The sequence below is a fragment of the Gossypium hirsutum genome, chromosome A01, assembly GCF_007990345.1.
Source record: "Gossypium hirsutum isolate 1008001.06 chromosome A01, Gossypium_hirsutum_v2.1, whole genome shotgun sequence".
NCBI lineage: Eukaryota > Viridiplantae > Streptophyta > Magnoliopsida > Malvales > Malvaceae > Gossypium > Gossypium hirsutum.
The window spans coordinates 34,497,663-34,512,529 of record NC_053424.1 but is presented as its reverse complement, the minus strand read 5'-3'; the positions used below and the strand labels follow the sequence as shown (position 1 = coordinate 34,512,529).

At 36.2% G+C, this 14,867-nt stretch overlaps 1 non-coding gene across 1 annotated transcript; it reads right to left on the bottom strand.

Moving 5' to 3' along the window:
- Positions 1-13,768: 13,768 nt before the first annotated feature.
- Positions 13,769-13,875, bottom strand: LOC121208069 (small nucleolar RNA R71). The gene has a single exon (XR_005903083.1). It is a non-coding gene; the product is annotated as a small nucleolar RNA R71 (small nucleolar RNA).
- Positions 13,876-14,867: the final 992 nt, after the last annotated feature.

The following is a 14,867-nucleotide window of genomic DNA, read 5'->3' as shown; positions in this document are numbered from 1 at the left end:
TTTAGCTATTTGGATTGGCTTGTAAATGTTTAGTGTTTAGTTTTGTATATAGCCATGAGAGTTGGCTTATTTTGGTTGATTTAGTTGTGTATATATATGCAAATGGCCTTTGTCTTGTGTTGATAATTGCTATGCAAATGATTGTGGTAAATGGTTGATATTTGAGAATTGGTATGCTTATGAGTTTAGGCAAAATGATGCATAATTGGAAGTGTTCACATTGATGATTTGTGAAAGTGAGGTTTGGTATGAAATTGAATGGCATATTGTGGTATTTGTGTGCCTTGTATATGTTACCATTGAAATGGCATGAATTAAGCTTATTTGAGATTGGATGAATGCCTATTTATGTCATGTTTGGTGCCATTTTGTTTGGTGTAGGTGTGTGCTAATTAGGTGAGCAAAATGGCTTTGTAAATAGCCTATTTTTGTCTACACGGGCAGAGACACGGGCGTGTGTCCCAGCCGTGTGTGACACACCTTTAGGTTATACGGCCGTGTGTCCCCTAGTATTGAATTAGAAATCAAGTAGTATGCTCCAATCGGCCTAGCACACGAGCGTGTGACTTGGCTGTGTGGCATAAGTCAATATTCCCTAAAGGTTTGGCACGGCTTAGCACTCGGCCTAGCACACGGGTGTGTGAGGCCATTTCGAAGGGCACACGGGCTGGTCACTCGGGTGTGTGGTTGGCCGTGTGGCCCAAGTTAGGGAGTTACACGGGGTTGGGCATGGGCTGGAACATGCCCATGTGGTCTCATTTCGAATGTCCACACGGCCTGTGACATTGGCGTGTCTTCTCACACGGCTGAGCCGCACGGGCGTGTATCCCCTATAGTTTGAAAAATTTTCTAAGTTTTACAAAAATTTTCTAAGTTATCGGTTTAGTTCTGAACCACTCCTAATGCATGTTTTGGGCCTCGTAGGCTCGTATTAGGGACAATATGAATGATGTTGAATAATGATTACATGAAATTTGAAAATGTATGTGAAATGTATGTTTAATTGTATAACATGTTCGATGATACTCCGTAACCCTATTCCTACGTTGAATACGGGTGAGGGGTGTTACATTTATTGGTACCAGAGCTACTATTTAGTCAATTCTAGGACTAATGTAGCGTATGTAAGAGTCTAGCTATACATGCCATATATAACCTATGATAGTGTGATATCTCCTTACAGTTTAAATCATGGTTTCATATAGTAAATGGATCCTAATCGAGCTGTACCTGATGATGTTGAGAGTAATGCGCCGACCTCCTTTCACGAAGTAGCGCAATCTAAGTCGAGATTCGTATTGGGTAGTTAGGGAGGAGAGGCCAAGGAAGACTTTTCCCAAATTTTGAATGAGGGGTTCATTGAGTTTGTCCGAACTAATCTAGTTACTCAGCAACTTCCTTCCCACCTATTTCCTAATCGGTCCCCTTAGTTACTCAAAGTTTGGAACCTTTACGTTTAAATAAGCTGTCTGTGGATAAAATTCGAAAATATGAGGCTAAAGATTCAAGAAAGAGGTTAATGAATACATCATATCATTCTTCGTCAAATAAATTGAAGGATTTTCATAATCATTCTACCATATTAGTGGGATATTCTAGCAGGGATCGTAGTAAGCAACACGCGAACTCAAAAGCTCAAGCCACTTTAGTAGTGAGTGTTGGTAGTGTCAAGGCCAATAAATTTGTGTGTAAACAGTGTGGTAGACGATATCTTGGAGAATGTTGGATAGGTACTAGAGCTTTTTTTAGATGTGGTTCACAGGAGCATTTCATTCGAGATTGTTCTGAATTACCTGATAAGGATAAACTGCAGATTGCTTGACCAAGAAATACAACTGTGAGAGGGAGACAATTCAAATTACTGGAAATATGAGTGGTAGTTGTGGTGTTACTAGAAATTCAGCAGCAAGATCTGAAGTACGGTTGCTAGCTAGGGCTTACGCTATTCATGCACGTGATGATGCATCGACACCAGATATTATTACCAGTATTTTCTCTCTTTTTGACACTGATATAATTGCTTTGATTGATTCTAGATCGACTCACTCATATGTTTGTATGAATTTAGTGTCTAGTAAGAGTTTGCCTATTGAGTCTACCGAATTTTGTGGTTAAACTATCAGACCCCTTAAACAAGTATATTTTAGTTGATAAAGTTTGCAAGAATTGTCCTTTGATGACCCAGAGTTATTGTTTTTAGGCTAATTTAATGCTTTTACTGTTCGATAAATTGATGTAATTCTAGGTATAAATTGGTTGACTCCACATTATACTGTTGTGAATTGTAGACGAAAAATTATTGAATTGAAATGTCAGAATTGTAACAGCCCGTTTTTGGGTCAAATTGAAACAGTAGTTTTGAGACCACAAATCCGAAGTAGAAACATTTATTTTATTATTTCTTTAAGGCCTTCAGCATGATAGAATGATTGTATGAAAATTTCATAAAGAAATTTTATTGAGTGAGTACTCAATTTGTCTAGAAAGACTAAATTGCAATAGGTGCAAAAATTGAATTCTATAAGTTAAAGGTGTTTAATTGTTATGAAATTCTAAATTAGAGGTCCTTAAAAGGTAATTATACCATTATACTTCATAATGGACAAAAATGTACATGGTTAGATAAAATTCCAAAGTTTTGCATTAAGGGCATTTTGGTAAACTAGTAATTAAATGATTTAATAAGCTAAAAATAAGTCAAAATTTGTATTCATCTTCATTCTCCTATGCCAAAATTTTAAGCGAGTTCATAGCTAGGGTTTTGGCCACTTTCAAGCTTGATTGTAAGTCCGTTCTTACCCTATTTTTCATGATTCTTATGTTTTTGAAGTTGTCTCAACCTAATCTAGATATTCTAAGGACTAATTTGAAAGAAAATCAAAGTCTAAAATTTTACCCATGTTCAATAAGCTTTTATTTTGATGTCTAATGGTAGAAAATGTATGTTTGATGTTAGGTAAACAACATTTACAAAGTGATTTTTGATGAAAATGTCAAAAAGGGACCTATTTGTAAAAAGGTGTAAAATGTGTGGTAAAATGTGAATAAATGAAAAATATGGGATGACATGAGCATGAAAAAGGTTCAGCTAGGCTTGGGTAATGAAGAAATTGAATGAAAATTATTTTACGAGCCTAAGGACTAAAATGTAAAATGTCAAAAGTTTAGGGGCAAAAATATAATTTTTCCATAGTATGTTTTTGGGTTGAATTGAATAATATGATGATTAAATAAGTTAAATTTGATATTATAGATCAAGAAAAATAAGGTTCTAGTTTAGACCGGGGAAAGAACAAGGTTTAGACTAAATCGAACTAATAGTCGTTTTTGTAACCGAGGTAAGTTCATATGTTAAATAAGCTTTAATATAACTGTATTTAAACGCTTTAATATTGCATGAGCTGTATGACTTATTATGTGGACGGGTTTAATTCTACGAACGAGTTCGACGATGATTCGACAAGTAAGAAATCCTGTTCGAACCTTAGGAATAGATTAGGATACAAGTGACATATCACTAATGTTACCATGTGTTATGTGATTATATGATCCGGGTGCTGGTCCTGTACGTTCTATCGGTGGCTGAGTATACTGGCATATGTTGCGGTTACTTGATAGCTTGTGCGAGCAGCACTGTATAGTTACTTCTAGACTGACAGCTTGTGTGAGCAGGCCCATCGATAGCTCGAGAGCGAGCAATTATGAGATATGCGACTTAAGTAGCGTTGGCTACATATGTGGCACTTAGTCTGCAAAATTCCCGAGTATCCGACATTATTATTCCGAGTGGTTCACGTGTATTCAAAGATGAGAATACGTGTAAATTCATTTCGTGATGGTACAGGTATGTACATAAAGCATATGTTTATTAAATTCGTGAAATGATGAATCCGAGGTAAGTTTGTGATGGAATGAATTATGATTATGATGTTATGATAAATTACATTGTGTTATATTAAATTAATTGAATGTTGAATGTATGGTAAGTTTTGCTTATTTCTTACATACAGGCATACTAAGCTATATAGCTTACTCCATTTTATTTTCCATTTTTTATAGTGTCACCAAGCTAGCTCGGATTGGGGATCGTCGGAGATTTGCCTCACACTATCAATACTATCATTTTGGGTATTAATGAAATTTAGCATTTTGAGTATATGACATGTATAGGGACTTGGTCATTTTGTTATATGTGTCATTATGAATTTGGCCAAATGTATTGGCTTGTAATTGTCAAAGGTTTGAAGTGGCCTTTGGCCATGTAACTTGGCTCAGTTTGGTGGAATTGGTTGTAAGCTTATATATTTTATATATATATGCATGCATGTGCCAATGCCTTGTTGGTGATGTGGTTTATTAATGCTTGGCAAATGGTTGAGTGTGGCTTAATGTGTTGTTGAGGAATGGTTAAGTATGGCTCATTGGTATGTTAGAGAAATCTAAGTAGAATTATACATGACGAAAGTGTGTGTGTGGATGCCTTTGAATGTTAAATTGGTATGTTTGACTTGGCATAATGAAATGCCATATATATTGTAGATGATGGTATTGCATTAACATGTTTTAGCAATAATTGTGGATGATTTGGTTGCCTAAGTATGCCTTTAATTGAGCCATTGAATTGGTGTAAGTGTAGGTGTAAATGAGGGTGGCAAATGACTTGGTGAATAGCCTTTCTTTTGTCCATACAGGTAGACACACGGGCATGTGTCTAGGCCGTGTGTGACACACGGTCTGCCCTATGGGCATGTGTTTTGGCCGTGTGTCCCCTGCACCTTAATTTTAAGAAATAGAATGCTCAAAATTGAGCACACAGGCAGAGACACGGGTGTGTGTCTCAGTTGTGTAAGGGACACGGCCTTAGGCACGGGTGTGTGTCCTGACCGTGTGCAGTCTACACTTATTTTATGAAAATTAAATTAACCACACGCCCTAGCACACGGGCGTGTGACTTGGCCGTGTGACCTGAATTTGTTCATGCATTGCAAAACAGAGAGTTATACGGGTTAGGGACACAGGTGTATGTGACCACACAGCCTGCTCGCACGAGCGTGTCCCAAAACCACACGAGCGTGTGACCCTTGTTTCTAGAAAAAATTTTCTAAGTTTTATAAAAATTCCTTGAGTTCTCGGTTTAGTCCCAGACCACTTCTAAAGCATGTTTTGGGCTTCGTAGGCTCATATTAGGGACTTTATGATTGAATGAAAATGGTTTTAATTTGGATGAAAATTTATGACTCAGAATTCTGTGTTTGCTTGCGATATAAGTCCAGTAATGCCTCGTATCCTGTTCTAGCTTTGAATACGGGTAAGAGGTGTTACAAGAATAGTGAAATTCTTCGAAGTGAATCCATATTATTTGAGTGGGTTACTTGTTGTGATATCATCGATGTTAGCTTAGAAATATGTGAGAAAAGGTTATGATGCTTACCTTGCATATGTACTAGATACAAAAGTGTCTGAATCGAAGAGTGAATAGTGTCAGTAGTCTGTAAGTGTCCGAATGTATTTCCAGAAGAGTTGCCTGGATTGCCACCTATCAGAGAAGTCGAGTTTGCTATTGAATTAGTATTGGAAACATCACCAATATTGATAGTTCTGTACAGAATGGCTTTGATAGAATTGAAAGAGTTGAAATCTTAGGTGTAAGAGATAGAGGTTTTGCATGACCTATTTTTTCACCCTAGGGTGCATCAGTATTGTTTGTAAAGAAGAAAGATGGATTGATGAGACTATGTATTGACTACCGTCAACTCAATAAGGTTACGATTAAGAATAAGTATCCTTTGCCGAGAATTGACGATTTGTTTGATTTGTTGAAAGGAGCAACAATAGTTTCAAAGATTGATCTGAGATCTGGCTATTATCAGTTCCGAGTTAAAGATCCAGATGTACCGAAAAATGTGTTCAGAACAAGGTATGGGCATTATGAATTTCTTGTTATGCCTTTTGGAGTAACTAATGCTCCTATAGTTTTTATGGATTTGATGAATCAGATTTTTAGACTGTATTTGGACAGATTTGTTGTTGTATTTATTGCTGACATTCTGATTTATTTTTTCAATGAGTCTGAGCATGCTGAACATTTGAGAATCGTATTACAAACATTAAGAGATAAGCAATTGTTTCCTAAATTCAGTAAATGTGAATTTTGGCTCTAAGAGGTTGGATTTTTGGGTGAATTTTGGCTCCAAGAGGTTAGATTTTTGGGACATATTGTTTTAGCGGAAGGTATTCGAGTTGATCCGAGTAAGATTTTCGCAGTTGTTGATTGGAAACCACCAAGAAATGTGTCCAAAGTCCGAAGCTTTCTGGGATTAACTGGCTACTATGACATTTTGTAAAAGGATTCTCGATGATTGCTACATCAATGACTAGATTGCTACATAAAGATGTGAAGTTCGAGTGGTCCGAGAAATGTCAACAAAGTTTTGAACAGTTGAAAGCATTGTTAACTGAGGCACCAGTTTTAGTTTAGCCTAAGTCAGGTAAAGAGTTTGTGATCTATAGTGACGCGTCATTGAACGGTTTGGGTTGTGTTTTGATGCAAGAGGGAAGAGTGATAGCTTATGCTTCCAGACAGTTGAAACTGCATGAAAAGAATTATTCGACACACAATTTAGAGTTGGCCACTATTGTTTTCGCATTGAAATTTGGTGACATAATTTATTCGGTGAGAAGTGCCATATCTTTACTGACCACAAGAGTTTGAAGTATTTAATGACTCAAAAAGATTTAAATTTGCGTCAATGAATATGGCTCGAGCTGTTGAAAGAAAATAAGTTAGTGATTGATTATCATTCGAGGAAAGCAAACGTGGTCGCAGATCTCTGAGTAGAAAATCTTTATTTTCCTTGCGAGCGATGAATACGCAGTTAACTTTGTTTGATGATGGTTCAATTTTGGCTGAATTAAAAGCTAAACCATTATTTCTTCAACAAAGTTGTGAAGCTCAAAAGTGTGATAGTGAATTGCAAGCTAAAAGAGTGCAATGCGAGTCGACTACTAATTCAGACTATCAAATCAGATCCGAATGATTGTTTAATGTTCCGAAATAGAATATGTGTACCAAAGAATTTCGAGCTTATTCAGAAAATTCTACACGAAGCATACAGTAGTTGTTTATCTGTTCATTGGGGAAGTACTAAAATGTACAATTATTTGAAACAGTTTTACTAGTGGTTGGGTATGAAACGAGACATTTCAGAGTTTGTGTCGAGATGCTTAGTTTGTTAACAAGTCAAAGCTGAACATCAAGTGCCTTTGGGACTATTACAATCAGTGAAGACACCAGAATGGAAATGAGATAGAGTTACTATGAATTTTGTATTGGGATTACCCCTATTTCTGAAAAAGAAAGATGCTGTTTTGGTAGTCGTTGATCGACTGACGAAGTCTGCACATTTCATTTCGGTACATACAGGCTTTTCTCTTGATAGATTAGCTGAGTTGTACATCTCTGATATTGTTAGATTACACCAGTGCCAGTTTCTATTATTTTGGATAGAGATCTGAGGTTTATGTTGCGATTTTGGAAGAAATTGTAAGAAGCTTTGGGTACACGGTTGCACTTTAGTACTGCATTTCATCTGCAAATCGACGGTCAGTCTGAGAGAGTAATTCAGATTCTTGAAGATATGTTTCGTTGTTGTGTTTTAGAGTTTGAAGGCAACTGGGAGAAATATTTACCATTGGTTGAATTCGCGTATAACAACTGTTTTCAATCGAGCATAAATATGGCACCGTATGAAGCATTGTATGGTCGAAAATGCCGAACTCTTTTGTACTGGACCGAGCCTAGTGAGAAAAAGATTCATGGGGTTGATTTGATTAGAGAGATTGATGATAAAGTGAAAATAATTCGCGACAGTTTGAAAGTAGCTTCAGATTGACAGAAATCATAAGCATATTTGAAACATAAAGTCATTGAATTTGAAGTTGACGACAAAGTATTTTTTAAAGTATCTCCGTGGAAGAAGATTCTTTGATTTGGTCGCAAAGGAAAATTGAGGAAAATTGAGTCCGTGATTCATCGGGCTGTATAAGATTATTGAAAGAATAGGGCTAGTAGCATGTCGGCAAGCTTTACCATTAGAGTTAGGAAACATCCACAATGTGTTTCACGTTTTGATGTTGCATCAATATAGATTAGATCCATCACACGTAATTTCTCCTATAGAGGATTGAAATTCAACCAGATATGACGTATAGCTAAGAACCAATCAAAATTTTAGCTCGAGAGGTTAAAGAGTTGAGAAATAAGAGCATAGATTGTCGAAGATTTTGTAGCAATGTCACGGGGTTGAAGAAGCTACGTGGGAAACCGAAGAAGCTATGAGAAAACAGTACTTTAATCTCTTTTTTGGTAAGATTTTTGGGGACAAAAATTCCTAAGGGGGAGAGTTGTAACAACCTGTTTTTAGTAAAATTAGAACAGTGGTTTCGAGACCATAAATTCGAGGTCAAAATAATTATTTTATTATTATTATAATGTTTATAGTATGATTGTATGATTGTGTGAAAATTTCATTAAGAAATTTTATCGTTTGAGTGTCCAATTTGATAAAAAAGACTAAATCGAGTAAAGTATAAAAGTTGAATTCTATTAGCTAAAGGTGTTTAATAGCTATAGAACCTTAAAGAGGAGGTCCTTATGTTGTAATTAGACCATAAATGGTGATAGTGGAATATGTTGGCTTGATATTTTTGAAATTAGTAATATTTTATAAGGTTATAAAGGTAAAATAATTAATAATGATAATATAACATAAGAATATTATGTCCATCTTCTTCATAAAAACATCTCAATCGATTCTAACAAGGAGAAACCATAGCTAGGGTTCGACCATCTTCTTTTCTTTCAAATAGGTACGATTTTTGTTTCATTTTTAATGATATCTATGTTTTTGAGATTGTTGCAGCTTAATCTAGCTAGCCCAGATAATAATTTGCAAAATTGTTAAAGGTTTATGGTTTTTCCATTGATGAATATAGGTGTATTTTGATGTTTGATGATAGAAATGGTGTGGTTGTTCTTAGATAAACAATATTTGTAAAATGATTTTTTGGTAAAATTGTCAATTAGGAATTAAATTGAGAAATGTTGAAATTTTGTGATTAAATTGTGAAATAAATGAAAAATATGGGCTACTAGGGGTTTATATGAAAATCGGCTAGCTTGGGTAGGGACCTAATTGGATGAATTTGTGTATTTATAAGATAATGACTAAATTGTAAAAATGTTGAAATATTTGCGGTAAAAGTGTAAAGTTTCCCTAAGATGCATTTGGGGCTAAATTGAATAAATTGATAATTAAATAAGTTAGTTTTGATTACATTTAGATCAAGAAAATTGAAATTTGGATTTAGATCGGGGGAAAACAAAGTGTTGGACTAATCGACTTATTTTATCGTTTTTGCATTTGGGGTAAGTTCGTATGTTAATAAGCATTAATATATTTGTGTTTTAAAATGCTTTATTATTGAATTACTTGTGAATACGACCTTGCGGAAATGTTCGACGATGATTCAGCAAATGAGAAATCCCAGTTGAACCTTTAGTAATAAATTAGGATACAAATGACATGTCATTAGGGGTTTTGTGATTTGGGTACTCGTCCGTACGTCCTACAGGTGGCTGAGTTATCCGGCATGTGTTGCAGATTCTCATCAGCCTGCGTGAGCAGCACCATGTAGCTACGTCATGACCGTCAGCTTACGTGAGCAGACCTATTGATAGCTCGAGAGTGAGCATTTTATGTGATATGAGATTGAGATAGCTTCGGCTATGTATTGGCAATTAGGGTGCGAGATTCCCTTGTATCCGATAGTATTCCAAATGGTTCAACAGGTATATCAAAGTTATAAAATAGTGAGAAATAGATACGTATCAAATCAGGTATGTACGAAATCTATATGAGCCTTGAGTTTATGAAAGTTGTGAGATCATGGTAAATTATGTGAATGAATATATGATAAGCTTTTTTATTAAATGGTTTGTAGTATATTATGTTCATATTGCTTGAATGGTCAAAGAATAGTGAGTTTTACTTAATAATTCATACGAGCTTACTAAGCTTTATAGCTTACATTGTTTATTTTTTTGTGTTATATAGTGAAATCAAAGCTAGCTCGGATTCGGGAATTATCGGGGACCTTATTTACACTATCAGGCTATCACTTTAGTACATTTGAATCTATGTTTTTAGGATATATGACATGTATAGGAGCTTTGGTCATTTTGGTATATTGTTTGGTAATGAATTTAGCTATTTGGATTGGCTTATTTTAGTTGATCTGGTTGTGTATATATATGCAAATGGCCTTTGTCTTGTGTTGATAATTTCTATGCAAATGATTGTGGTAAATGGTTGATATTTGAGAATTGCTATGATTATGAGTTTAGGCAAAATGATGCATAATTGGAAATGTTCACGTTGATGATTTGTGAAAGTGAGGTTTGGTATGAAATTGATTGGCATATTGTGGTATTTGTGTGCCTTGTATATGTTGGTATTGAAATGGCATGAATTAAGCTTATTTGAGATTGGATAAATGCCTATTTATGTCATGTTTTGTGCCATTTGGTTTGGTGTCAGTGTACGCTAATTGGGTGAACAAAATGGCTTGGTAAATAGCCTATTTTTGTCCATACGGCATGTGTCTCAACCGTGTGTGACACATGGTCAGGTTACACAGCCGTGTGTCCCCTAGTGTTGAATTAGAAATCAAGTTAGTATGCTCCACACAGCCTAGCACACGGCATGACACACAGGCTAGTCACACGGGCGTGTGGTTGGCCATGTGACCCAAGTCAGGGAGTTACACGGGGTCAGACACAGACTGGGACATGGCCATGTTATTCCATTTTGAATGTCCACTTGAAAAATTTTCTAAGTTTTTCAAGAATTTTCTGAGTTATCAGTTTAGTTCCGAACCACTCCTAATGCATGTTTTAGGCCTCATAGGCTCGTATTAGGAACAATGTGAATGATGTTGAATAATGATTACATGAAATTTGAAAATGTATGTGAAATGTATGTTTAATTTTATAATATGTCCGATAATGCTCCATAACCCTATTCCTGCATTGAATACGGGTAAGGGTGTTACATTCGGCCAATAGAACCCAGATTGAAGTACCTTTCTTGCGGTTCTTACTCCTCCAAAATACCCTCCATTTGGTGCTGAATGACAATGATGCAATACACTGTTCATCTCTTCACTAGGAATACATCTTTGAATTATTTTATCAACACATTTCCTCTATATATAAGGCTCATCCCAATAGTAGAATCTTGCATCATTCAAGAATTCCTGTTTGCCCTGACTATTTAGATAAGGTGGCAACAGTCCACTGACTAAGAAGTTTACAATATCAGTATACCAAGGCAATGTTTTGGCAATTAACAATTGCTTGTCTGGGAAGTCTTATTTAATAAGCTTGTTATTGTCGTCTTCATTTCCAGCTTCTAATATTGATAGATGATCTTCCACTTGATTTTTAGTTCCCTTTCTGTCTCGAATCTCCAAATCAAACTCTTGCAGGAGGAGTATCCACTGAATTAGTCTTGGCTTTGCATCTTTCTTAGACACTAAATACTTAATGGCATAATGGTCTATGTAAATCATGACTTTTGTACCAACTAAATATGCTCGGAATTTATCAAATGCAAATACTAATAAACCGTAATTTATACACATTTTTACCCCATGTTTAACGCATTTTATGGATGATTTCCTATTAGAATTTGTGAATTCGATACTCCTAATGCTTTAATTTCATATTTTATACTTAGGAGAGCATAGAAGAGTGAAATGAATGAGAAATGGGCCAAAAATAGAAAAAATCAGCCAAAAGTACGAAATCAACATGGCCTGGACTTCCTCACACGGGCAGCCCACACGGCCGTGTCAATCTGGCAGAATCGAAGAACGACTCACATGGGTAGAACACACGTCCGTTCCATTCTAACATGCTCAAACACGACATGAAGTAATCGCATACGGGCGTGTCCCTGCCGTGCCCAAGTTGAGTCCAATTCGGAGAAGGCATCTTTTGAGGGCTCATAGGCATTCCAAAGCCTATAAATACACCCTAGAAGAGGAGAAAAAAAGGACACACAGAATAGGGAGTAAGGAATTACTCCAAGGAAGCTAATTGATTCATCTCAAAAGCCAGATTCATCATCAAGACTGAAGATCTCTCCTCAATTCCCCTTCAGGAATTTTGGGTTTTCTTTATGTTTTGTATGCGTTATTATTCTGAGATGTTTTCTTATTTAGTTATGAAAAAAACCCTTAAATACCTAAGGGGAATGAAACCTAAGGCGAATCTTGTTATTATTTTCTGAATTGTATGATAAATATTTCACTTGTTCTTAATTATGTGTTCTTAATTCTTGTTTTGATATCCCAGGATACTGATTCAAGATAAGCTCTTATTCAGAGGAGGAATAGACCCTGTCTAAGAGTACATTTGTCATAATTAAGCGGATTTGTTTGCGCGCCTAGACATAGGGTGACAAGATTTTATTGGATTAGGGTGAAACCTAATAAGGGGATCCATAGATCGAGTTAATGCAACCTTAGGGTGTTAATTAGAGAAAGGTCTCAATTATTCAATCTAGAGATTAGACGTTATTAGTCTTGTTATTAGTCTTGAATAGGGATAATAACATAACTTAGGGATCTCTACGGAACAAGTTAAATGAATAAATCGTCTGATTCAGAGCCAGAATAACAAGTACAGTCTAGATGGATTTTTCCTTAGGTATTGTCTTAATTCAATCAATTTTCACAAAAGCAATTCCCCAATTCTATTCTCTGTGAGTTCTTAGTTTAGATAATTAGTTAGTTAAAACAAAACCCCATCATTCTTAGGCTAGATAATAAAAAGACAGTCATTACTAGTACTTTTAGTTGGTTTGGGTTTGACAATCTGGTCTTGCTAAAACTATACTACTGTTCGATAGGTACACTTGCCTACATCACGCTAATAGTTAGTTTCAAGAACGATTAATTATAAATATTTAAAATCTATCACGAAATCGCGCGGCTAAGTTTTTGGCGTCGTTGCCGGGGAACTAAAATATTATGAACGCTCAATTTTTATTACTTTAGCCATTTATTTTTCTTGCAAGTTAATTTTATTTTATTAATTTACTTTTTCTCTCTCTTGGAAGGTTTTTATAGTTTATGACTAGAAGAAACCCGTCAAGACCACTACTTTTCGACGAAGAAATCGATCGCACAGTTCGCAGAAACCAAAGAGAAATAAGGCAAAGCTTAAGATACACAGAGAACGAGCAAGAAGACAATACTCATCCACCAACCGAAGAGATGGCCGAAAAACAAGACAATCAGCTACCTCCTGCGATTTTGGTTAATCAAAATCCTACTCCACGCACTATGTATGATTATGCTAAACCTTCTTTAACAGGAATTGAGTCGTGCATAGTTAGACCTGCTGTAGCTGCAAATACTTTTGAACTGAAACCTAACACTATTCAAATGATACAACAATTTGTTTAGTGACGGTTTGCAAGATGAGGATCCCAACGATCACTTAGCAAACTTCTTGGAATTCTACGATACATTTAAAATCAATGGCGTTTTTGATGATGCCATACGTCTTTGGTTGTTTCCCTTTTCATTGAGGAACAAAGCTAAACAGTGGTTGAACTCGTTACCACGAGGGTCAATTACTACTTGGGAACAAATGACTGAAAAAATTTTACTAAAATATTTTCCGCCGGCTAAAACGGCTAAATTACGTAATGATATCTCTTCTTTTGTGCAGATGGATTTAGAAACACTCTACGATGCATGGGAGAGATACAAGGACCTTTTGAGAAGGTGCCCTCACCATGGGTTACCACTGGCAAATGGTTGACGCAGCTACTGGCAGAACCATCAATAACAAAACACCTGAAAATGCTTATGAGTTCATAGAGGAGATGTCACTGAATAACTATCAGTGGCAAGTCATGAGGACAAAGCCAACAAAAACAGCCGGTGTTTATAACGTCGATTCGGTCACCATGCTCTCTAATCAGGTAGAACTCTTGAATAAGAAAATTGATGGTTTTCTTAGTTCTTCATAGGTTCACCCAGTAATGAAGTGCGAAGCAAGTGGAGGTGGAACAAGCCATTCAGAATACCAACCTTATGGCCACAACATGGATAACGAGCAATTAAATTACCTGGGTAATAATCCTCGACCTCAAAATAATCCATATGGTAACACTTGTAATGCAGGTTGGAGGAACCACCCAAATTTCCCATGGGGAAGCCAAGGAAATCAGCGACCATCTCCGGGCTACCAACGGCCACCCTATCAACAGGAAAAGAAGCCGAACCTTGAAGAGATGCTCACAAGGTTTATCTCGGTATCAGAAACCCATTTTCAGAACACCGAAACAGCACTTAAAGATCAACAAGCGTCAATCCAAGGGCTAGAAGCTCAGATAGGCCAGCTTTCTAAACTAATCTCCGAACGACCACAAGGTAGCTTGCCAAGTAATACTGAACCCAACCTAAGGGAGCAACTTAACACAATTAATATTAAAGATAACGAAGGAGTCGTTGAGCCTGAGCCAGAACTGAGGTAAGAAACTGTGGTAAGCAAAGGTAAAGGTGAGGTAGATTATAATAAAAACAAATCAGTGACTGTTGAATATAAACCTCGTGTGCGATACCCCAACGCGACAAGGAAAGACCGCTCAGATGAATAATTTGGTAAATTCCTTAACTCTTAAAAAAATACATATTAACTTACCGTTTATTGAAGCTCTATCGCAGATGCCAAACGCAATGAAATTTTTAAAGGAGCTTTTAGTAAATAAGCGAAAGTTGGACAAGGTGTC